At 29.3% G+C, this 27,245-nt stretch overlaps 1 long non-coding RNA gene across 3 annotated transcripts; it reads left to right on the top strand.

Annotated features, from left to right (window-relative positions):
* The first annotated feature begins 838 nt into the window (after positions 1-838).
* LOC107443001 (uncharacterized) lies at positions 839-16,460 on the top strand. Of its 3 annotated transcripts, XR_006226192.2 has the most exons (5): positions 844-962; positions 1,128-1,358; positions 7,208-7,313; positions 7,984-8,066; positions 15,338-16,460. It is a non-coding gene; the product is annotated as an uncharacterized lncRNA (long non-coding RNA). The 3 variants fall into 3 exon arrangements; XR_011637620.1 differs by lacking the exon at positions 1,128-1,358 and having other exon boundaries at positions 839-962; positions 15,338-15,476; XR_011637621.1 differs by lacking the exon at positions 7,208-7,313.
* Positions 16,461-27,245: the final 10,785 nt, after the last annotated feature.

The raw sequence follows: 27,245 nt of genomic DNA, 5'->3' as shown, positions 1-27,245 counted from the left end.
TAAAACAATGGAAATAAACCAATTTTCCTTTATTTGTCCAGTTTTTACCCTTTTTTCGCCACTTTTCCTATTTAAAAAAATTATTTCTTGTATGCAGGACCCTTCTAAGTATAGAAAAACACATTGAAAAAGTAATATAATGCAAAATATGCGGAAGAAAAAAGAAGAAATTTTTTTGAAAAGTTGCCGAAGCTGGGATTCGAACCTGCTTCCCTTCTCCCCCGCCGTCGGTTAATAGTCCGGTGTCTTGATCACCACACTACTCGAACACGAGAAGCCTGCCACAATTTCGCTTCAAAAGTCCTCTCACAGTCAGCTATGCAATTGACCTTTAAGGCACCCCCTAATTCACATATAAAAATTTCCTCCAGCAGAAATGTTTGGACCATTGACCCTTTCTTAGGGACCGAGTTTGAAATTTATAATTTAATATTGAAGGTAGTTAGACGGCTTCGAAATGAAAACCCCTCTCCGACATTTTATTTATAATTTTTTTTAAATCATTATTCCATTATGTGTTCTTTAACAAAGAAAGGTGCACGATTCCACGCATAGAATTCATATTCCTCGTTAAACTATGCTACCGTTAAATGCTCGACTTCGTGTGCAGGTCGTTGGGCTACCGAAGCGGGGGTGCCATCCCCTCTGCCGAGGATCAATATTGTGATGGCAAGTCTTCGGATCTTCCTCAGGGATGCTTCCCAGACCGTCGCCAATAGCCTATTATGCAGCTCTAGTGTGACGTAAATGAAACTACAGCTACAACAGGCCTTCATCAATAATGTGAATGGCTCTTAAGCACAATCGAGTTCAGAGGTTGGAAATCTCTACTGTAGCAAAATTGGGCAGTCGACAGCTATAGCTAATGTGGAACTTTCAAACCAAAATATAGTTGTAATAATTAATAAACTTCATTTGTTGTTAATGCTTTTAAGAAAACAATTGGAACTGAAACCAACGAAGTATGAGGAAACAATTTATAATTTTTATTTGAGAACAAATATTTTGTGTTAGAATTTTAAGATTTCAAAATTTTAGCTGGACACTTGAAAATTTAAAGTGCATGATTTTTTAAAGATAGAGTTTAACCTATTATATCTTTTCATTATTTTCTTGCATAATTTTAGTAATGAAATATGAAAAGAAAGCACTTTCGTGGAAATATGCAGCTCTCCCGTATAACTTATACAATCTTTGACTCTCCTTCCGTCATTTGATACAATGAAAAAACAGGCTTTGCAAAGAGACAGGAGACAAGGCCTGTTTTACCAAAAGAAGAGCTTCCTATAACTGAAGAATGATGCAGCATAAATCAAGAATAATTTCATGCTTGTGTAATCGGAGGTGAACGATTTTCGGTAAATATTAAAATGAAAGTACCACTTAGGGTGACCCTGGGTAATTCAGGATCACTCTGTTTCTGGGGTAAATAAGGATCACCTAAGTTTTATTTAAACAAGAATTATTTTTTTTAAAATTTGAGACATGAACAAGAATGTTTGTACACTTTACAAAAGTATAACTACATTTACTTAATACAGTAAAACCTGTCTATAATGATACTGTAGGGACCTAAATAAAATATTGTTATAGGCACATTATCGTTATAGACAGGTTTGAAATTTAAAAGTATTCGTTTAATACTAATGATAAATTAAACTTCTTTTATAGGCTCCAAATGAAAATTTTACTTAGAAACAGCACACAAGAAAAATTTACTTACAATTTTATGAATCAAAACAGAAATTATTTAGAAAAATAATCGGTTAGTTTTGTTTGCTTATTTTTGGAAGCAATTGCCATTTCCATGCGCATAGATTTCAGTCCATCTAATGAATTCAAATGAACATCAGTTACATTTGGTAATGTTGCAACAAAATCTTGCAAAGTGTTAATTAGCAATATGGCATTCTCGGGTGAAATTTGAGTCCTGTTTTGAGAACAGTCAGCTGCTTCTTCCTCATCACTTTGATCACCCGGGATAACTTCTGCTAAAATCTCTTCATCACTTGCACCACTGAAAACCAACACATCATTATCTAAATTTAAAAATTCATCTGCGTTAAATAGAAATGATGTATTAGATGATCTTTGGAAATCACTGACAATCGAATTTAAGCCTGCCACACATTTTTCTTCTTCATCAGTGATTTCAGTAAGCTCAGTTTCTGCGTTTCCGTTGCTTTTATCCTCAAAGAAAGAAGCTTTCTTCCAACAATTTTGGATGGTGGATTGTGTCAATGAATTCCACCCTCCGGAAATCCAATCACATGCATTTTTTACATCAACTGCATAAGGATTTGGGAGTTTATTATCCAGATTATAAACAACGTTCTGAACTAATCTTGTTCGATAGTATCCTTTGAAACATTTTATTATTCCCAAATCTAATGGCTGTAGAATCGACGTGCAATTTGGGGGAAAATAAAACAATTTTATATTTTTCAAACTTGGAGGATTGTTGTGAGGAGTGCAGTTGTCAACTAAGAGAGCTATTTTTTTCTTCTTTCTTTTCATCTCCTTATCCACATCAAGCAGCCAGTTGTTAAATATTTCTTCTGTCATCCAGGCTCTTTTGTTTGCCTTGTAGTCAACTGGTAAACTTTTCACATTCTTAAAACATCTAGGTTTAGCGTATTTGCCTATAACGAACGGCTTCAGTTTATCGGTTCCAGTACTGTTTGCACAAAGTAGAACAGTTAACCTCTGTTTTGATTTTTTACCTCCTTTACAATTTTCTCCCTTAAATGCCATTGTTTTATCTGGCATGAGCTGATAAAATAAGCCAGTTTCATCAGCATTTCTGACGAAGCTCTCTCCCTCCTACAATACCCCTTCACCCATTTCTACTGCTCTAATTTCCCCTAAAAGTGGCATTTTTTCTCAGAAACAACGAAAGAATATTACATACAAAGGAGATGAAAAAAAAACAAAACATTTTGTTATCTCACATTTAGGCTCGATGGGGAGTCGTTTTCCAACGGTAGAAAAATCGGAATAGAACTATCAACTATCAAAAGAGGAAAAATTATCGTTGTAGACATGTTTAACTGAAAAGTGGTTATCGCTATAAACAGGTTAAAAATACATTGAGTAAATAGGAATTTCACCGGGACCTCAAGGAAATATCGCTATAGACAGGTTTATCGTTATAGACAGTATCGTTATACACAGGTTTCACTGTAATAGTCTTTTGTTTAATCTAACAAAATAAGTATCTTTTAAACTGCTTTCTTTATTTTCCGTTTCAAAGATGGGTTTTAAAATGTGCACAAATCTGCAAAGATCCTTCTCTTAATATAAATATTTTGAGTTTTTTTCTTTGATTTAAAAATAATGTCAGCTTATGTTTAATTGTTTCACATCTGTTGCAAACATTATTATTGATTATAGGAAACTATATCAAATGTTGTCCCCTACAGATGGGGTAATTATTGATCATGATCACTGGGGTAATTCCTGATCGTTGTTCTTTCTTCTTATAAATAGTATAAATAATAGATAATAAATAGCTAATTGTCTTTTTTTAAATAGCAGTTCATATTTATTAAGTGGAACAATTATAAAATATGTTTTAACTGTAATCACAAAATTTGTTTTTAACTCTGTACAAAACAAATGTGTTCTGATTTGCACCATTTCTAGTTTGTCTGACTTGGCTTCTATCTTAAATTTATGTGCGTACATTGTTAGAATAATTTTTAAGTTTATAAATTAACCTAATATAAAAATTGTGAGAAATTATAAGCCTAAAAAGGATATTAAGCTTCTAGAAAGCAAATTCAGTGAATTTCTTTTAATGATTGAAAATGAAAATTTCAGTGTGAGAGCTGTTGACATACCTTACTTAACTTTACACTCTCATTTAATGAAGTTAAAAAATCTAGCCAAAGTAACCCATGTGAGAACTATTTCTTATATTCCAGCAGAACATGAGAATGAGTTAGCTGCTTGCCTAAAATGTATGGCACGATACAAAGATTTTTGGAAAATTTAAAGTGTTAATCTTTGTTCTTGCTTTTAAATAAATCGTTTTATTAGCTGCTTAAACATATCTTTTTGGTTTATTTGTTTCATCTTAATGTCTTATTTGTTAATTACCATTGTATAATAATTTTTAAACAACCCCTTTACTATAAAAACTGGTTGGTAATCAATAATTACCCCAGAAATGATCAAGAAAAGGGGTAATTCCTGATCACTAAAAATTTAAAATCTTTTAAATTCTAATTAGATTTTCAAACAAAAAAAGGTAGCATAGTACTCATCTCATAAACCCTCACACTTCTAGTCAATATTAAAATTCTATCTTAAATAATTTGTTCACAAAATAGATGTTTGCATTTTTTGATCAGGAATTACCCCAGGTCACCCTAATTACATTTTATAAATGGAAAGATATATCAAGGAGCTCATAGAATATTACCTGAAAGGTTAGTATTTTGATAAATAATTAAAAAATGACGAAAAATTTGCTAAATATCATAATTTACACCTTTAAAAGCTATGTCAGAGTTAGTTCAGTTGTATTAAAACTTTAGTGAGAACTTTCATTGAACAATGTTAGATTGTATAATTTTTAGTCCACAATAGCCTCGAAACACTCTGATACTATGGATAACACACTTTTAAAAAAAAATATTATTTGAAGAACATGTATATTAACTCTTGTACACTTATGTAGTACTTCAGAATGAAGATAGAAGTAAAAATTTTATCAAAAAATAGAGAAAATAAAAGTGTTATCTATTAAAATTGAACTTGCTACTTTAATAAATTTTTTGTTTGTTTTGAAGGCTTAATTCATTATAAGTAGGGCTGCAAGTTTGTCGCGGGAAAAAAGACCCCAATTCGCAGAAAAATCGCTGGAAATTTTGAAAATTACACAAATTCTAAACATAGAAAAATTTATTACGTAAATGATGCAAAAGACAGAAATTGCGCAAATAATTAAAAAAGCTTAAAAATACACACGAAAAGTATTTCTTTGAATTTCAAGCAATATAAATATTTTTATTTAAATGAACAGAATTTTGGTACAAAGTATTGTACATTGTCAGATTATTCTCAGTTATGCTTTGTCTTTCATCACTTAATACATTTGTATACTTAGAAAATGATCTTTCTTCGTCAACGCTGTTTTCAGGCACCGACAAACATCGAATTGCCAATTTTGGAGCATTCGGTCTTTGATTTCCAAAACTCGATCAATTTTCCTTCACCAATGCGCAATTCCTTGACCTTTGATTTGTAAGAAGTAATTGCTGTGAAAACTCAAACATTCTACATTCAAACTACTAGTTAGAAGTCCCTACTAACTACTAGTCCGCCCCCTCTCATCTAAGAAACTGATCCATATTTAAGAAATCACAAGAAGCCGTCTAGGAAAACTTAACTGGATATGTAGAAAGGCAGTAGAAATTTCATTGCCCAGTGCAATAGCATGTATAACAATTTTTCTGTCCAAGATTTGATTTATAACATTTTCCTTCTTTTGTGATTCCAATTTCTTATGTACTCTTACTGACTTCAGGAAGGTAATTACTCTCCCTAAGTGTAGAAAGACCACCTTAGTTGACAAGATTGTGATTATCTCTGAACTATTTTCATGTCATTTCGCTATTGATTCACTCCACTAAATGTCTAATCAATTTTACATGTTCAATTTGAGGTTCAGGAAAATAAAAAATTCCGTTTACTAAAAATAATAAATAAAAAATGAAGAAAAAAATTCAAATCTTAAGCAATTTTCACGCAAGTCAAGACATATTGATAAACTCACAGACTTTAGGAAAAAAGATGACAATTTCGCGGAAATTCGCGCCGCGACAGACCTGCAGCCCTAATTATAAGTTCTATCAACAATTTGGTATGTAAGATTTAGTGTTGTCGTAGGCCATTAAGGCCTACCACATTAGAGATTTTTTTTAGTGAACTTACTCACTTTTAGGGAGTTTTTAAAAATGTACAGAAACCAGGAGAATATTGATTAAAACAGTAGACTAGGAGAAACTGGCAAAATCCAGTAGTCTACAGGAAAATCCAGTAGAGTCAGTTATACATTTCGAGTTGGTCCCTTTCTGTGATTTTTTTGTTTTGTTTCTTGCAGCCGCTTACCGGAAGCTGCCAAGACTTAGCGAGTATTCTGCCACTGATCACGATACGGAAATCTTCCTCTGAATATTAACATTTGTTCTTTCTCCTCTTTAACAGATCTATTTGTTTATAATTACTAGTCCCAGGTATGCCACAGAGGACTAAAAATTTAATAAGTGATAGAAACTCATTGAATTTTTATTTATTTATTAACTCTTTAATTATTCAAACCACAATAACTTACATTTCAAATAACAAAATATTCAATAATCAAAACATAATTTGCATTCTCTTTCAACAGTAAACTGTAAAAATATACTGTAAAAAAATTGGTAATTTCAATCTCTTTTTAATAAAATTTTAGATTTTATTAGTCACCACTTCTTCCATTTTTAGTCACCTGTGGCAACACAGTAATCGTTATTTTAAAATACCTTTTAACACATTCTCATCTAAACTTCAAAGCTGAATCAACAGAAATTCGTCAAGGACAAAAAGAAAACAAAAATGTTACTTGATTTCAGGCTTATTAGAGTACAGAATTCCATGTTTTTAAAAACAATTTCATTAAATTCAAATTGCATGGTGCATAGCCTTTTGAAAAAGTGCTTAAAGGGGCTTATTTTCGTTATTTAAAAGCCCTTAAAGGTACTTTTTTCATTGGGTGTTTTTAAAAGCTGCTTAATTTTACCTTTTCAAAAATGAGATTTTTTTCTTTACCATGTCGATTTTTGCCACAAAAGCGTGCTATTAGCATTGTTCTATTCAATTTTTTCACGATTCATTCAACCACAATCATTTTACATGTTGGATGAAATACTTGCGAGTCTGTATGTGCATGTATATTGAGCTGGTATCAGTGAGATTATAGCACTCTAATGTGCAACTCTGCTGCATTTTGCAAGATATTCTCGATTTCAGGCTTCCTTTTCCACCCTCTGATGTCGAACTGAAAAATCTCTCCATAAATTTGTAACGGCTACTATAATCAAGAAAAGCATTGTTTGTCAGAAACTAGTTATTTTATCATGATCATCTAAAGTCTTTTAAAATTATTTTGCATTCTGTTAATGTATATAGTGCTTAAAAAGTGCTTATTTTTTGTTTAAAGATATGGCTACACACTCTGAATTGAATTCAACAAGCAGCATGAGAATTTTGGGTACTTTTCCAATTTGCCGGCGCAGGCGTCCAAAATGCCACATCACCGTGCGCAAGTAAATTCAATTGTTTTTATTTTAATTATTGCTATTTGTTTATTTACTTTTAATTTTTTTTTTAGCTAGTAGATATTTTTTTAAATAAAAATGAATCGGCCGGGATAGCCTGGTTGGTAGGGCACTGGGCTCATGTCCAAGAGCTCGTGAGTTCGATCCCAGGCTGGCCGAAGATTACCAGTGTAGTAAATGGTGACTCATGCACGTTAAATCTGTCGAGTCGTAAAGTCCCCCATGTTCCCATTACAAATCAATACCTCTGGGAGTACTGATCCAGGAGTTTCCTTGTCTTCTGGATTGGTTCAAAATTACAAAGCTACGGAGTTGAACATTAGTAGTCGTATACCCAAAATCAGGTTGGCTGTTTAACGACGGATATAAAATAAAATAAAAATGAATAAACAAAGTAGTTGGATTTACTTATGCCAACAAAATGGAAAAGTACTGAATTTTGTGTACAATTTTTGAATAATTTATATTTAAAATTTGATTTTATATACATTAAATTAAGCTGGCATTTTTACAATAATAATTTTTGTCTGATTACCTTGGGGCAGAGAGAGTTCTCTGTAAATTCTGTTGCCAAAGGTCCTAAAAAATAATCTTTAAAAACTTTGTTACTATGTTAAAAATCTGCTTTAAAAATTTTACCAATAAAAATTCATTATAGGTTCATAGACTTCACTATTAAAGCAATACAAAACTGATGAACAAATAAGATGGTGGATCTGGTGTAGACGTCCTATTTGTAAAGTGAGTTTTTTCATAGTTCTAAATTTTTATGTTAAGATTATTGTTAAACAGAGTTAAGTATTATTATTATTTAAGTTTGTTTCTCAATTGGGCCTCAAATTTTAATCAAATCATGGATTGATGTGAATGTTAGTTTGGCATCCCTTTTTGAAGTTTTTTTTAATTTCTTAATAACTAGAGAGGAGAGGAACTAAATATTCACTAGGAGTCAGGGTTTTATTTTATAACTGCCTATTGCACAGCCGACCCAATTTTCAGCTTACAACTCCCATTGTTTTACTCCATAGCAGGGTTGGCAGGTTTTTGACATGTGACAGTTTTTGACAGTTTAAACCATGGTTTAAACCGTCACGTCAAAAACCTCACTGTCGGAAATCTCAAAAACCTATATTCATATGTGAAATTTAATTAATACATAAAATTTATATACATTGAACTTTTAAAAAAAAAGATAGTGTTTCTAAATATGTTCTAGAAAAAATAAATTTAAAATTTTGAAGAAACACTTATATTTTGAATAGTAACCAAAATCTTGTACTTTTGAAAACTCACATCTTTTGTAATATTATGTATTCATTTTCATGTGTTATTGAAAATCTGCAGTGATATTATTAAGAAATTTATTTATAACCAAATTTAGTGTATAGTATAGATTATACTAAAAATTAGACATTTTTAAAGATAAACATTAGCAGTTTTGTACATTAGACATCTTTTAAAGAAAAATCTTTTTAATATTCTTTTAAATCTTCTTAATAATCTTTTTAACATAAGACAATACAAATTTAAGTGCTTTCTGTTAAATACACAGAGTAGTTAGTGTCGATTTACAGTATATTCAGCCTATTCATTTACTATGCTGAAAATTTAGTTTATCCAAATACTTGTGAATTTCATTTTGCTGAATACTATATAGTTTTGTTGAATATCTAAATATTCAGCTGTTGAATAATTACTTCTTGCTTTCAAGATATGCATTATTTGTATTCTTAATACAAGTGGAGAAAAAAAAATTAAGAGATAAAAATTGTTTTAAAATGATAAGTGTAATAATTATAAATAAATATAATAAACAATATGAATTATATTTATCATTATTCACAAATATAACTACTTTTAAATTCAAATTAACATACTGGATAATAAAGATATTCGGTATAACATTAAAAAAAATTTTTTATACACTTGTATCTTATATCAAGTTTGTATTTATACAACATAACTTGTAAGTTCCTTATAAATATTAGTTATATGTTCCTTATATGTCAAAAATGCATAGTAATAAACTTTTAATTTTCTTAAGTATCAAAAAGAAAGAAAAATTTTTTTAAATATAAATATTTAAACAATTTTTGTGCAAAATTTTTCTGCACATGCATTTGAATATAAATTTCTGAGATTTTAAATCTGTTATTTTACCTTAATTTTAATTAAAAAATATTTTAAAACCTGCTGATTACCTATAGTATAATTAAATTTAAATATAATGCATAGCAACTGTTGGTAGTTTTGAAGTTTATATATTTTCTTGGCAAACTTCAGTTTTTGACAGTTTAAACCAGTATTATACCCTTGTCATGTCAAAAACCACTTTTTGACGTCAAAAACCCAACCCTGCTCCGTAGCCCTGAATTTTGAACCAGAAGATTAGGAAACTCCCAAATCAAGCATTGGAACAAACTAGCCTTCATGGAGGACTTTTTGATGGAATTAACTCATGTTTGCATTACATGGAGAGAACTATGAAAACCTCCCATGGTTAACCTGACGCAAAAGAGACTCTAACTTCTCCGTCTACCACGGGAAATATTTTACATCAGTATTGTGGTAAGTGCGAGCTGGGTGTGTAATCGATATCGACCAGCCATGACTGAGATTGAAACAAAGATCAGCTCATTGAGAGGCAAGCGCTCTAAATAGATAGCCGTTAATAAGTGTGTTTAATAAGGAAATTTTGTCCTTAAATTTTATCGTTTGGACATTTAGCATTGATTTAGGTGTTGGGAATGCAGTAAAAAAATATAAGTGTTTGTGCAAGCATTTTCAGAATATTTATTCTTCCACAAAAAAAGTTTTTTTGCTCTGTTATAAAAATTAAATATTGTGGTTAAAAATAGCATTTTGAAATTAATCATAGCTTAAAGGTTTTGGCAACTAAGAAAAATAATATTTAAATGGCATTGATGCCTGACAGTTACATTCTAATTTCTAACCCTGCTAAGAGTATTTTGACTGCTTTAAGAAATATTACTCAAATTCGACGTTATCTATATATACATCTGATGATTACTAGCAAAGGACATTCATTAGGAAACATATTGGACCAAAAAAATGCAAAATGAGGAAAAAGGTAATGGTCAAAAATATATGAGTTTCAAAACGAAATATTTTACTTAACAGTTAATTTTATGTTTCGCAAACTATGAAAACAGAGTATCCACAAAGTGAAAGAAACCTAAAATTGTTAAGGAATTCTATGTCAGGGTAAAAAGTTGGGGAATGCTAAATTTTTATCTAAAAATCAAGAAAAGTTCTGAAGCAAGTTCAAAGATTTAATTTTTACTATGCAATGCCAGAGCTCATTCTAGGCAGGGTAAGCAGGGCGCAGCATCCTGCTGTCCTTTTAGTCAAAAAAATCCACTCTGTTGCCCCTGAAGTAAATTAGTGCCCTGATATAATAGACTCCATACCCTTTTTGCGCTTTCTTTCCTCAACCCTACTTTGTTTTTTCCCCAAACTCTACTATGGATTTCTTAAACTTTTGTTATTTTCAACTCTTTTTATTTATTTTGTCATTGCTGTCAATATATGGGATTTATATGGGAAAGGAAAAATAGCCATCACACCCCCTTGTTGCACTTGTCTTTGAAATTTTGCAGTTACTTCCACTATCATTAAATCATAATTATTATTAATCATTTAAATTATGAAATCATAACTACAGACACTTAAAAACATGCATTTCAAATAAGGGTCATTCCATGTCAGTTCATCCAGCCATGGCACCCACCGTCTCAGATTTTGATGAAAATTTGTACACTTATAGAGTTTTTTGTGCTGATTTCAAAAATATCAATTATATTTAAATCGGTTAATGAGTTTAAAAGTTATAAGAATTTATATTTTTGCCAAAATGGCACATTTGCCACCATTTTGATTCATGCATCAAAGGCTTATTAATGATTGTAACTCACCTTTTTTTAATTTTGTTCAGAATAAAGTAATCTGTCATTTAAACACTTTTTTTTGCAAATAAGTATCTTACTTATTTAATAAATGGGTCTGTTTTGCAGTTTTTTGATCAACGGAGTTGAGTAACTTCAGGAGATGATTTCTGGCAACTCGCCCCCTTCAATTTCAAAAATATTTTATTCAAAGAAAGTTGAAAGTGCAAACTAACATCTGATATAAAAGTTTTGATGGGCGATTCACTCACTTTTAAAAAAAAATATTTTTCTTATAAATTACTATGCATTAAAAGTGCTGGTAGTTTGATGATTTATAGTCCTTATGTAACTAGGGTATAATAAAATGATTATGAAAAAAATATGTATAGTAGAAAAATATGTAAAATAAAGTAATCATTTATTAAATTATTTATTTCTTCTTTCTTTGAGCCCCCCCCCCCTCCTTAAAAAAAAAAGAAGAAAGGAAAAAATTTGAGACTGAACAAGACAAATACAATTTCTGGCCAGGAATTGCTGAAATTTGCTTTAGCTCTGTATGTTTTAGCCTGATCTACACTTATGACATGAAGGGAGACTTTCTTGGTCTTATTGGAAGGAGAATTAAATAAGTCACAATTTTTTTTTATCCATACACGGTGACCTGGGGTAATTCCTGATAAAAAAATGCAAACATCTATTTTGTGAAAAAACTATTCAAGATAGAATTTCAATATTTACTGGAAGTTTGAGACTATATGAGATGAGTCCTATGCTACCTTCTTTTGTTTGAAAATCTAATTAGAATTTAAAAGATTTTAAATTTTTAGTGATCAGGAATTACCCCTTTTCTTGATCATTTCTGGGGTCCTGGTCCTGATCACTTCTGGGGTAATTACTGATCACCAGTTTTTATAGTAAAGAGGTTGTTTAAAAATAATTATACAATGTTAGTTAACAAATAAGACATCAAGATCAAACAAATAAACCAAAGAGATGTTTAAGCAGCTAATAAAACGATTTATTTAAAAGCAAGAATAAAGAATAACACTTTAAATTTTCCAAAAATCTATGCATCGTGCCATACATTTTAGACAAGCAGCCAACTCATTCTCATGTTCTGTTGGAATATAAGAAAGAGTTCCCACGTAAATTACTTTTGCTGGATTTTTTAACTTTATTAAGTGAGAGTGTAAAGTTAAGTAAGGTATGTCTACAGCTCTGACAGCAGCTCTCACGCTGAAATTTCATTTTCAATCATTAAAAGAAATTCACTAATTTTGCTTTCTAGAAGCTTAGTATCTTTTTCAGTCTTATAATTTCTCACCATATTTATGTTAAGAAAATTTATAAGCTTAAAAATTATTCTAACAATGTACACACATAAAATTAAGATAAAAGCAAGGTAAGGCAAACCAGAAATGGTGCAAATCAGAACACATTTGTCTTGTATACAGTTAAAAACAAATTTTGTGATTACAGTTAAAATATATTTTATGGTTGTTCCACTTAATAAATATGAACTGTTATTTAAGAAAAGACTATTAGCTATTTTTAATACTATTTATAAAAAGAAATGACAATGATTAGGAATTACCCCAGTGATCAATAATTAGCCCATTTCTAGGGGGCAACATTTTATATAGTTTCCTGTAATTAATTAAAATGTTTACAGATTTGAAACAATTAAACAAAAGCTTACACTATTTTTATATCAAAGAAAATGAAAGTAACTCAAAATATTTATTATTAAGGGAAGGAGGGGGATCTTTGCAGAAATATGCACATTTTGAAACCCATCTTTGAAATGGAAAATACAGAAAGCAGTTTAAAAGATACTTATTTTGTTAGATTAAACAAAAAACTATAATTAAGTAAATGTAGTTATACTTTAAAAAATGTACAAGCATTCTTGTCTATGTCTCAAATTTAAAAAAATAAATAATTTTTTTTAAAATAAAACTTAGGTGATCATTATTTACCCCAGAAACAGAGTGATCGTGAATTACCCCGGGTCACTCTACATATTTCATACTGATACAAGAGATACTCCTTATGTATGAGGCATATAGTTGAACTTTCCTTAAAATCTAAATAGCTCCTAAATGAAATAAGTTCTATATTCTCTGAAGAAAGTTCTGAAATCTTCTGTGAGTTTAAACTTCACTTAAAATCTTTCAAAGTTAATCCAATACTACATAATACTTGGGTTTTCATAATAAAACTGTTTTTTAAATATCAAATTGATACATTTAAAACTTTTTTATTTCTGTTCTAAATGAATGGAAATACAATTTTACTGATTTGTAGGAAAATAAATTTGACATGACACTCAATTCTGATTGGAACGAACAAAAATGTTCAGGCAGATGATACATTCTGATTAGTCAAATTTCTTTTTTGGGAAGGTAGGGATGGAATGTGTCAATAGTTTTCAGTATTTTTTTTTTTCTATTCAGAAGTTTTTTTTAAAAAAAATTGGATGTATATAATTATAATAAAAGTCTTAGAGAGTAAAAAGGGCCTGCAGGTATTAGTGATGCAATAAGAGCATACAAAATATCAGATAGTTAGTGATATAAAATCATTTCATTTCAATATAATTAAAATAAATAGTTTAACTTTATCAGTGTTTCAAATGAAATTTTTTAGGAGTATCTCATTACCATAACAATCATTCTGTCAAATAAAAGGATAAAATTAACTATAAATATTCATAATTTGGTCTTCAATTACATTTTAGAGTCAAACAAAATGTTTGAATTAAATTAAAGTGTACAATGATTTTTTCTGATATTATTCAACATCATAAATTCTGATTTTCTCCTTCCATAAAGATCAAAGTTAGTTCAATTAAAAAAAAAAATTTTAATGGCTGCTTTTTATTATTTGGTACTGCCCTCTACTCTTTCAGAGAAACTTTTATTTATCTTCTTTTAGATTATGATCCCTCTCATTTACCAAAACTTAGTTGATTCTGGATAAATTTATTTACAAATTTTTTTAAATTTTGTTCATTCTCAAATTTTTTCCTTTCTTTTCTTTTTTGAGGGAGGGGCAGAGGGCTCAAAGAAAGAAGAAAAAATAATTTAATAAATTATTACTTTATTTTACATATTTTTCTACCATTCACATTTTTTTTAATATCATTTTATTATACTCTAGTTACAATTAAGGACTGTAAATCATCAAACTACACTTTTAATGCATAATGATTCTTAAGAAAAATAATTTTTTTTAAAAAGTGAGTGAACCACCCATCAAAATTTTTATATCAGATGTTAGTTTGCACTTTCAACTATCTTTGAATAAAATATTTTTGAAATTGAAGGGGGCGAGTTGCCAGAAATCATCTCCTGAAGTTACTCAACTCCGTTGATCAAAAAACTGCAAAACAGACCCATTTACTAAAAAAGTAGGATATTTATTTGCTAAAAAAGTGTTTAAATGACAGATTACTTTATTCTGATCAAAATAAGAAAAAAAAAATATTGCTTTATGACAAATATAAGGTGAGTTACAATCATTAATAGCCTTTGATGTATGAATCAAAATGGCGGCAAATGTGTCATTTTGGCAAAAATACAAATAGTTATAACTTTTAAACCCCTTAACCGATTTAAATATAATTGATATTTTTGAAATCAGCACAAAAAATTCTATAAGTGTACAAATTTTCATCAAAATCTGTGATGGTGGGTGCCATTTTTGTAAAATCCTATATGATTTGACATGGAATGACCCACAAATTACTAAGCTAATTAGCCCATTAACTCAATATATATGTTAATTTATTAATAAAAATTAGTAATTACTATGATTGCTTTGCTACTTTTAGTAACATGAAAAAAAATAAAAATCTTTTACTAATTGACAATGTTTTTTTAATAAAACGTGTAAAGCCCATAGAAAGAAATTATTGCCTTTTTTTTAAACTTTTGCACCCTGCCCTTTTTTTCTGCCTAGAATGAGCTCTGGTAATGCAGTGTTCATGGTTGAAATTACCATTACAATTACAAATCTACGGTTCCCATACCGGTGTTTTAAAATACTCAAAGTACTGCTATAAACTATTGTGATTCATCTTATTTTTAAATTTTTTTTCAGGAACATTTAGAACCATTTCGATAGTGGAAATGAAAGAACAACTAATAATGTGGAAGGGCAGCATTCCAAATTAATTCGAAGGACACAAACCTACCACCAAGATATTTTCACCGTGATTGACATGCTGAAAGAAATCCAGGGGGGAAATGAAGGTAAAATGAACATGCATGTTGAGTGAACTCCCAAAAACAGAGGGTAACTTATAAAGTTCCTAATTAATGCATCTAAGCACTGAAAGAAGAATCAATATGACGGAGCACGGTCCCTGCCGCAGGGTTACCGCAGGGGGATCAAGAAGTAATAGAAACTCTTAATAGTGACAATTTAAATGTAAATTTTATTTCTAATATGGAAAAAGATTTTAATAAATATTACAATATTAAACCAATGAAAGATTTTGTTTTCTCCCTTAAGAATAATGATGTATATAAGCTTCAAGATCTTATTAACTTTTCTTTTATTAATTTACACTTCAAAATTCTTTTTTTAAATCTTGTAAAATCTTCTTTTTTTAAAAAAAATTACGCCCGCCATCGTCTTCTCAGACATAAGGCGTCTTGCAGTCCAATACAACACTGAAGTAGCTCCAGAAGGTGAGAGGGCACAAAAGTCATCACAGGAACAAATGTCAAAAAGAGAGGGGCACACAAGGAGGTGAATTGACCAAGTTAATTTTAAATAAATGGGCCTGTAAGTAGTCATGTCCAGTAATTAATCTAAGGCAAGCAACTCCCTCAGCTCTGGGAAGGAGGGAAAGGTGATAGCGCTGCTGGTCATTAAGAAGGCTAGCCCAGGATTTTCCATCAGCTAAGTCCCTAAGAGCAGATATTATTCTGTGCCTGCATTTGCTCTTAAGAAGCCGCCTTGCATTTCTAAGGGGAACTGGATGAGAAGATGAATGCAGTGCTGAAGCCTCTCTAGCCAACATGTCAGCCCGTTCATTTCAGTAAATGCCACAGTGGTCAGGGATCCACTGGAAGACTGCCTCTCTTCCAGAACAAAGAAGAGAGTCAATGCGTTGTTTATACTTAAATTCGAGTTCAGAGGGATATAAATTATATTCAGAAATGTAAATTCTTGTAAAATCTAAAACGAGTAAAATTTCGCCAAATAAAAAGAAAAATTTAGATAATTTATATTTCGTTATTAACTTTCAAAACCATATTTTTTATATGATCAAATTTCATAAAAAATTTTATTCCATTAAAGTATTTTAACGTAGTTAAAAGCTTTAAATATGATAAATCTCTTGGTAAAACTATATTTAATTATAATGATATTAGCAAAAATTTAGGGGGGACTAATGTATCCGATTATGAATATCACTGTGAAGAAGAGAATTATTTTAACTTTGTTGATAAACATATTATTACTGGTAATTTAAATATTACGGAAAACTTGAGAATTTAATGATAAAAAGCAAGAAATTTAGACCCATTTACTAAATATCAATTCAGTTTATTTTAAAATACTTTCTTTTCAATCATAATAGTTTTTGTTTAAAGATATCAAATAGATTCTCTTTATCTTTAGGTATGTTAGAATCAGGGTTGGGTTTTTGACGTCAAAAAGTGGTTTTTGACATGACAAGGGTATAATACTGGNAGAATTAATAAAATTTAAATAACAGTGACAATTCAACAAATTTTTATAAAATTGTTCAATCAATTAAGCAACTACAGAAAAAAAATTTAATTACCCCCATAAATAAAGATAACAATAATTATGCAATCTTGTGTAAAAAAATTTTTATATTGAACTTTTAAATACAGAGTCAAAAAATAGTAAAAATTTAAACTTAGTAATTTAAATAATTATACTGTCATTAAAAAAATTTTAGCTTTGTATAAGAGGTTTAAAATTAAAGTTAGCAATATACAATTTTCTTACTTAATTATTAGTCCTAAACTTCATAAAATCCCTATAAAATTTAGAACAATCTCATGTCAATCTCATCAACATCTAATACTTACCTAACTAAACCTGGCACAATTTTCTCTTAACTACTTAATTAAAATTATTAACAATATTATTAAAGGTTTTTCTTGGATTATCACTAATAATAAACCAATTTTAGAATTTATTAAACGTAATAAAATTAATTCTATTTCAACTTTTGATCTCCAGCATCTTTTCATTAGTATTCCCCTTTCTAAACTAAAAGGTGTCCTTTTGAATTATTACGATGATTTTAAAAATATCCTTAGTTGCGATTTTGATTATTGGGAAATTCTAATTAATTTTTGTGTTTTTAATAATTATCTTCATAATGGAAAATATATTTTTATTCAAATTGATGGAATACCACAAGGATCTAATTTTTCCTCTCTTTTAGCTAACTTATTTTTGCACTATTATGAAAAACATTTTACTTTTAATATTAAATTTGTTTTTAGATTTATTGATGATTTAATTATCCTTAATTTTTAAGATTACACAATTTTATTAAATAATATTTACCCCTATGAATNTTTTCCTTTCTTTTAGCTAACTTATTTTTGCACTATTATGAAAAACATTTTACTTTTAATATTAAATTTGTTTTTAGATTTATTGATGATTTAATTATCTTTAATTTTCAAGATTACACAATTTTATTAAATAATATTTATCCCGATGAATTAATCTTGCTTTGAATTCATGATGATAATGTTAATTATAATTTTTTGGATTTGGGTATTATAAAGGAAGAAAATATCAGCTTTGTTGTTTTATATGATAAAAGAAATGATTTTAATATAAATAAACTATTTACTTGGAATTTTAATGTTTCTGAAAACATCTATTTAATTACCATTTTTAATCAAATTAATAGAATTAAAAGAATATGTAGTAATGTTTATTTATCCAAATAACAAATAGACAAATTCTTTTAAATTTTGATAAATAAAAAAAACTAATGGATTCCCAACTAAAGTAATTAAATTCTAAATAAAATCTTGAGTATATTATCGTAAATAAATTTACCACAAACTTATTTGTAATTTTTACCATGTGCAAATCCATTTCGAGCAAATCCTTGGTTAAAAATATGTGCGAAACAGGTAATTCATGTTTCTTTCCCTCTCTTTTTTCTTGAATAAAAATTAATTTTCTAAAATCGTTAAAATTGGATATATATTACCCGGTATAATATTACCTTGCGCACATCCATTTTTGGGCCCACCCTTGGTAACTAACAAATTAAACGTACTGCAGTAAAAACATGTTACAAAACAAAATCCCTCTATTTACGCTTTTACCTCAATTTGCGCTTCTGTTTTCATATTTTTTAATCTGACAATCTTATTACAAAAGTATTTTAAATCATACTTGAAAATTTCCCCCCGTTCATGAAAGTTCATTTGAATTCGCTACTATTTGCTTTATAGATTTCGTTTTGTGTTTTGTTTTTTCTTTCTATTTTATTATCTCTTTTTTAAGTGATATTTATTATTTAATGTGTTCTATTCTATTTTGTATCAACAACCAAAAAAGAAACAATTTTTTTTAGTGTTCCTCACACTATTGTATTGATATATTTTGCTTTGACTATATTAATACAATATTAGAAAGCACTTCTTTTTGCGAATACAATCGTGTGAGCTGATAAAAAGATTATATATCTATATTTTTTTTAATAATTTTCTTCTTCTCTCTTTTCATTATTCTGTAATTTTTTTCTCCATGTTTCCTCTACATTTTTCCATTTTTTTCCATTTACCTCTAATTTTTTTGATAGAAAAATTTAGTGCTAGACCACTTACGTTTACATAAAAATTATCATATTTGCCACCAACTTGACCTAATGAATCATGGTATATGACAATTAAGTTATTTAATAAAATTTTAGTCACATTAGAAAAAAAAAATTCTTATGTAGGCAACAATTTTTACAATATAGGCTTCTAAAAGCAACTATTTTCTTCATTTTTTTCCGTTTCAACACTGCTGAATGATTATATAGATGCTGTATCCTATGTGACAATATTAAAACCTGTTGATCAAAAAATTTATGAAAATTTTGTTTATATATATATGTATAATTTGTGTGTACTGTTTATTAACTTCTGTATATGTATCTGTAATTGCATATTTTGTATATAATTTGTTTAAATTTTAGTATGTACATATGTATGGGTTATTTTTAACATTTAGTGCCATTGAAAAATTTATGGAAGAGGAAAATGTTTTTAACGAAGCTTTAACTTTAAAAATATTTCGACACACAATTTCTTTTTTATTCTTCCCTTTATTTATTTATTTCCCAATATTTATCCCCTTTATTTATTTATTGTAACCTTAAAAGAAACACATTGTTAACAATATTATAGCGTAATAAACTAACATGGAAAATAAAATAAAAAATTCTAATTATGTTTATATAAGCCAATTTTTACCACCTTTTATATGTCTTTTTTTTTCAAAGCAACCATTTAATTCCATAAATATTTATTAAATTATTAAATAGCAAAAATTTATGCTCATCATTTTTTTCCTTCAGAAAAGTAAAGTTTTAGAATAGAATTGTTAATGTATTCATCCTAATAAAAGATCATTTTAAAATCTCTGTTTGCTGTGCATTGCATTATATCTTAATGGATATTGATTTGGTTTAGTAATCAGCTTTCAGTTTTCATGCATCAAATTATGTATATAGTATTATATAAATTATGAAGATTTAACAGAAATAAAAGTCTTTCCTTATATGCATTTCATTTAATATATGGGGGAGGAGTTATCGACAAATTAACCTTCATTTATGAATAGGTACCCCGACATAGAATCGAGTTAACATGACCCTAGCAACAATTCTACCTTGGCCCCAGTTGGGCTAAAAATTGACATATAAAAACATGCGGGACCAATATTGGGATGTCTAGATTTTTTAATATTGGTCTTAAAATGGCCTACGTTGGTCACTATAGGCTTATATTGGCTTAATAATAAATATAAAATATCAAGTGAATTTGACAATTTCATATACGGCCGATATTGATTGTAAAGGAGCTGTAAAATATCGGACTGATTCTATATAGGGCCAATATTGGTAAAATAACAGCCCTTTTATTCCTTATTGAGCCAAGATTCGTGAATATTGGTTTTATAAGGGCCCAAGTTATTTTGCTGCTATACTAGTGAATTGGAATTGTATTTTTGTAGTGGTAGACACGCTACAAATATTTATCCCGATGAATTAATCTTGCTTTGAATTCATGATGATAATGTTAATTATAATTTTTTGGATTTGTGTATTATAAAGGNTGGACACAAAACTTTTGAAACAATAGAGTTCAAAAACAATGTTTATGAAATGAGTAGTGAACAAAATGATAATTGATATTATTAATTAAGGTGAATAATAACGATCAATAATCCTTGTTTCAAGGGTCTTTAAAACGAGAAGAAATTTAATTAATAATTTGGTGACCAACAGAGAAAGTGCGTGAATAATTTTGAAGTATGAAATTCAGGGTTTATATAAAGGGTAAAGGTGTATTCATCCAAAAAATCAAGAAGACTTATCAGATCAGCTTCAAAAATATGCTAGTAAATGATTTGACACTTAAAAAGCTATTAAGGTTAAAAGATAAATAGGATATAAAACAAGTGGGCTTCTTTATTGAAAAAACAAAACTGAAAATTTTGTAGAAAACAAAAGCGAAATGTTTGCATAACTTAAGTCTGGCTTTGGAATCTAAGGATACATTCTCACTGCTGGAACAAAATGACTCACTCTGAAAAAGAACATTAATTTCATCCAGTTAATTTAAATAATGAAAAAAAAACAATTTATTTTATTTAATTAATTCTGGAGATCACATGATTCTAATATTTTAAAAACCTGCCGCTATTATAAATATAACTTTCTTACGAATTCATATTTTTTACTTTTAGGTTTCAATACTTCCAAGTTTCAACAGGGAGACAAAACCAATATTTAAAATAATTTTGTTGGTTTGTAAAAAAAAATTAAATTTTAGTTTTAAATGAAAATATTTTGAATGTCAGCTGACTAATTTAAATTTGCTTTAAAAATTCAAGCACCTTAGACATCTACCTTATAAAAAATTCCCACAAATAATTTTTTGCAACTGTGGAATTTGTGATAAGTGTCTTTTCAAGATAATTTATTTGAATCGATTAAAATTACGGATGAATTATGTATTTGAAACTTTCTTTTTAGAAGCAATTACTGCCGAAGGTGTAATATTGAAAGCTTCAGGTTGATAAATTAAGATCTCTACTTGTGAAAAAATTTAAACATATATACTATTCTTTATATAATATAAATAATAGTGAGGTTAAAAATTAATAAACTAGGCGGAACGTATAACACCTCGACGTCTGTGAATTATTACCTTCGTAAGTATTTTTAAAAAAACAACAACTTTAGGTTGAGTTGTAAAAACCTGAAGTGCAAATTGTTGCATCTTTGGTTGGTAAATTGATATACCTCTAAAAATATATACTTGAAGTTAAGAAATAATAACCCAATTTAGAACATGGAACATCTCACGTTAATAAAACAATAAGCTTTCAAAGTGTCAAAAAATACACTTGAGGTTGATTTATAATAACCGAAAGTGTAAAATGGCTCACCTTAAGTAGATAAATAAATACCTCAACAAAGATATAAATTTACACATGAATAATAACCTAATAGAACAATAGAAAAATAATAACCTAAAGTAGAACTTCGAACACCTAGCGTTCATAAAAAACAACCTATCCGAACGTCGAAAAATACAATTGAGGTTGATCTCTAACTTAATGTGTAAAATGACGCACCTTAAGTTGATCAAAAAAATATAAATACCTCTACATTCATAAAAATATATTTGAGGTTGAATTATAATAACCTGAGGTTGAACATAAAGCACCTCAGTTAATAAAAAATTACCTTTACAACTGCCAAAAAACACACTTGAGATAGATCCAGAATATTTTGAAGTATTAAATGAAACGCCTTAGGTTGTTGAATAAATACTTCCACAGGTTTAAAAAAATAAACTTCAGGTTGATGAGTAATAACCTAAGGTTGTAAACGAAACACCTCAAAGTAGTAAACATCTACCTCTCCACCTATGTAAGATGAAACACCTCATATTGATACATATATACCCGTGGAGGTATTCATTTGCACCCTTTTCAAGACGTATTTAAATAACCTCATTTATACCTTAGGAAAATACCTCACTTATGCCTCAAAATTACCACTATTTTTCCGTAAGGGAAGGACATATTGAACACTGTTTCTAGACCTTGAGTATCCCCTAAAAGTTCGGCTGTGGCAGCTATAAGACTTTTCCAACGTGTCTATTTACCAGAAAATCTGTACTACATCGAACTTAGTCTCTGCAGAACTTTAGTAAAGTTTTAGATGTGCCCATCTTCACTCGCATCCAATCCTGTTTCTGTCTCTGTGGGTTAAAAGAACGAATGACGTCATAGCAACTTTTCCAGGCATTTAACTGATATAACGCCTATTTTTTTGAAGAATAAAAAAAAAGTTTCATATTTGCTTTGGGTTGAATTTAAAACTAGTTAGACCGAACCTACTGAGAATAGTAGGCGAACGAAAGATGTCAAATTTCCATTTATATTCACTGTAGTGATATTAGATATTTTTCAATTAAGATTGATTGATCTGGGCCGGCGAAGGGGGCGAGTGATCCCAAGCTATGGGAGGGGGCACTGAACAAGACCCAGATTTAATACTTAATCGTTGATTTTCTCCTTTTTTGAACACTATGTTTACACGTATTTATTTTTTAATTATAAATTTTTAAATTAACTTTCTATATTGTAAAAATTTCATTATGTAAAAGTTTTATTTAAGCTACACTGCAATATTCCCGAAGAGTTAATGCGAGACAAAAACAGTGAAGGAGTGACCTTAGAGAATAAACGTGTGGACTTCGTCTCTTTTCATTTAGTGTTAGATTCGTTCTTTCTTTAGTTCTAGATTCATTCATTTTTTTTTTCATTTAGTCCTAGATTCATTCTTTCTTTAGTTCTAAATTCATTCATTTTTTTAGTCCTAAATTCATCCTTTTAGTTCCAAATTCATTCTTCTTTTTTTTCCATCAAGTCTTAGATTCATTCTTTCTTTAGTTCTAAATTCATTCATTTTTTTAGTCCTAAATTCATTCTTTTAGTTCCAAATTCATTCTTCTTTTTTTCCATCAAGTCTTAGATTCATTCTTTCTTTAGTTCTAAATTCATTTTTTTAGTCCTAAATTCATTCTTTCTTTAGTTCCAAATTCATTCTTCTTTTTTTTTTCCATTTAGTCTTAGATTCATTCTTTCTTTAGTTCTAAATTCATTCATTTTTTTGTCCTAAATTCATTATTTCTTTAGTTTGAGATTCATTCTTCTTTTTTTTCCATTTAGTCTTAGATTCATTCTTTCTTTAGTTCTAAATTCATTCATTTTTTTTGGTCCTAAATTCATTCTTTCTTGAGTTTGAGATTCATTCTTCTTTTTTTTCCATTTAGTCTTAGATTCATTTTTTCTTTAGTTCTAAATTCATTCATTTTTTTTTCATTTAGTCCTAGATTCATTCTTCCTTTAGTTTTAAATTCATTCATTTTTTTTTTTAATCCTAAATTCATTCTTTCTTTAGTTCTAGATTCATTCTTCTTTTTTTTTCCATTTAGTCTTAGATTCATTCTTTCATTAGTTCTAAATTCATTCATTTTTTTTTCATTTAGTCCTAGATATATATATTTTTTTTTAGATACATTCTTATCTTTTTTCATTCATTCCTATATTCATTCTAGATCCATTCACATGTGAATTACTTTATCATTCACGTGTCTTCTAAGTGTGTAGGTCATGTTAGTTTTATAAAAATAGGCAGGATTCTTTTTTAATGAAACATCATTTTGGAATTTACCTCAGTAATCGGAACATTTTTCTTGTCTCACTTTAATTTACTTTTTAATGAAAGATAAGAAAATAAAGCAAAAATTGTAAACGCTATACCTCGATGTGTCACTCATTTTTTTACAATATTTTTTTTTAATGAAAATTTCCGAAGAACTTCCGCAGAACTCATGGGATATTTAAAAAAGTCATATATTTAATTTCAAAGAAACTATTCGACTGATTTTGTCAAATTTTGGATTGAAGAATTACATTCCTTAAAATGATGTAAAGATTTGTGTAGCTCACAATACAAATTATTTAGACTATTATTGAATAAAAAAATAATAAAAAATTTTTGCACAGAATTTTTTTAGGATTAACAAATTTTATAACCGTTAATCAATTTTATAATTTTTTTAATTCGCTTTGAAATTTCTCGAGCTATGGCGAAATACGCAGAAAGTAAAATTAACATTAAGAAGTGTAAACTTTAGGCCGCTCTCCTGGCCGAACAATTTTGAACATATTTCCCAGATTGCGAATACCCACTATAATTTGGGGGTTAGAAATCATAATCCCTGGATAAAAAGGTAAGTTTTTCATGTCTGTAATTTAAAATATCGTCTGCTCTTATTGACCGTCGCCAATAGCCCATTGTGCAGCTCTAGTGCGACGTAAATTAACAACAACGTCTGCTCTTATTAATATACGTCAGGCAGTGGCGTAGCTAGGTAACCAAGGGCCCTGGGGCAAATTAAAAAATGGGGCCCCACTGCTATGTAAACTGATTAGGTTTTATCAAATAAAAATATGAAATATACAAATACTTTAAAAATGCTAAGCTACTTGAGCTCTTTTTTGTGCACTGTAGGGCTGGTAATAAAAATATTAAACAGTAACAACATAAATTACAATAATACTTGGTGTAGGTTTGGCTAATAAAACGAAATAGAGAAGATTCAAGGGTTTATTATATAAAGGTCGGGCCCACCAACTGACTAAATAACAATTATATTTACAATTTTTTCCTAGCTTTAGTTTTCGCAATAGTATCAATGACTTCGTTTAAATCCAGGCTTGATGCGGTTTTGTTTTCAATTGCTATTAGCGATAAATGTCGGAGTCGAGTTTAGCCCATATTATTTCTTAAATAGTTTTTTATTATTTTTTATTTGTTAAATGACTTTTCAGCTGCTGCAGAAGTGCCAGGAATTGTAAAGAAATCTTTGCCTTAGGAATCTTGGCCTTAGGAATCTTGGCCTTTTTTCTTGAAAATGGGTATCAATACCATATTTTCTTGCAGTTTCACTGTTTGCACTTGAATAATTCGAAATCATTTCTATAAATTTGCAACTTTGCATTGGTCTCTGGTAAAACTTAACTCGCCTCGCCCAAATTGATGTCGCATTTTTGTAAAGTTTTGGATGCATAATTGATGTTGTTCAATACACTGTGCATGAATTCGCAAAGCAACACGAGCTCGAAATTTAGCATTTTTATTTTAATACTCTCTGCTTCACTACGCTCATTTTTATTAGGACTCTTTAGAACTATTTCTGATAACGCTTTGATAATATCAAAATAACGAAGTTTTATTGCAGATATCGTATTGAGCCTACTGGACCATCTAATCGGATTTAGTTTTTTTAGAGTGGTGTCCGATTCGCCAGTGAATTTTGACAGTAGATCCCAACACTGTTCTAAAGTTCTTCGATTTTCATTAAATAAGGTAATAATAAATATTTATTAAAAGTTATGTTTTGCATGAAATTATCTTTAGAAAAACGAATTAGAATTGATTGATATGATTGGAATTGTATGCAAAACTTTTTCAATTCGCTTAAGAAAAATTCGGGATACAGTAAAATTCGCAAAGAACTAAATTTAACATTAAAGGGTTCAAACTTTCACACACACTCCTGAAAAAAACTCCTTCCTACTACTGAGTTGAGTTGTTTCCCTCCTGCTGTTAAGTTGAGTTGCTTCCCTCCTGCTGTTGAGTTGCTACCTTCCTGCTGCCGAGTTGAGTTGACTTGTTTCCCTTCTGCTGATGAGTTTTGTTGAGTTGTTTCAATCCTGCTTATGAGCTGTTTCAATCCTGATTGAGTTGAGATGTTTTCCTCCTGTTTCTGAGTTGAGTTGTTTCCCTCATGCTGCTGAGTTGAGCTGTTTCCCTCCAGCTGATGGGTTGAGTTGTTTGATCCTGTTGCTAAGTTGATTCTCCTGCAGCATATAAGATCACTTTTTGCGTAATCATTTTCGCGTAATCACTTTTTACGAAATCACTTTTTACGTAATAGTTTTTTACGTAAGCTCTTTTTGCGTAATCACTTTTCACGTAATTTTAGTTGTTTCAATCCCGCTTATAAGCTGTTTCAATCCTGATTGAGTTGAGTTGTTTTCCTCCTGTTGCTAAGTTGATCCTCCTGCTGCATATAAGATCATTTTCGCGTAATCATTTTTTTGCGTAATCACTTTTCACGTTATCGCTTTTTGCGCAATCACATTTTGCGTAATCACTTTTCACGTTATCGCTTTTTGCGCAATCACCTTTTACGTAATCGCTTTTTGCGAAAATATTTTCGCGTAATCACTTTTAGCATAATCACTTTTTATGTAATCACTTTTTGCGCAATCGCTTTTAACGTAAGCATTTTTTGCGTAATCACATTTCGCGTAATCACTTTTCACGTTATCACTTTTTGCACAATCACCTTTTACGTAATAACATTTTGCGTAATCGCCTTTTACATAATCACTATTTGCGTAATCATTTTTACGTAATCGCTTTTTGCGTAATCATTTTTACGTAATCGCTTTGCGCAATTATGTTTTAAGTAATCATTTTTTGTAAGCTTAATAATTTTTTCTAAGCAATCATTTTGTAATATTTTTTTCTAAGCAATCATTTTGTAATAATTTTTTCTAAGCAGTAGATATAGGACCATGCATTTTCGCGTATATTTTCGCGATACCTGAGCGAGTTTGAATATTATGGGGTACAAACTACGAAAAAAAGTGCGCTACAAACTACTGTTTTTATTTTTTATCGTAC

This window comes from Parasteatoda tepidariorum, chromosome 9, assembly GCF_043381705.1.
Source record: "Parasteatoda tepidariorum isolate YZ-2023 chromosome 9, CAS_Ptep_4.0, whole genome shotgun sequence".
Lineage (NCBI taxonomy): Eukaryota > Metazoa > Arthropoda > Arachnida > Araneae > Theridiidae > Parasteatoda > Parasteatoda tepidariorum.
Note: the sequence above shows the minus strand (reverse complement) of the source record. Positions and strands in the feature narration are given on the sequence as shown.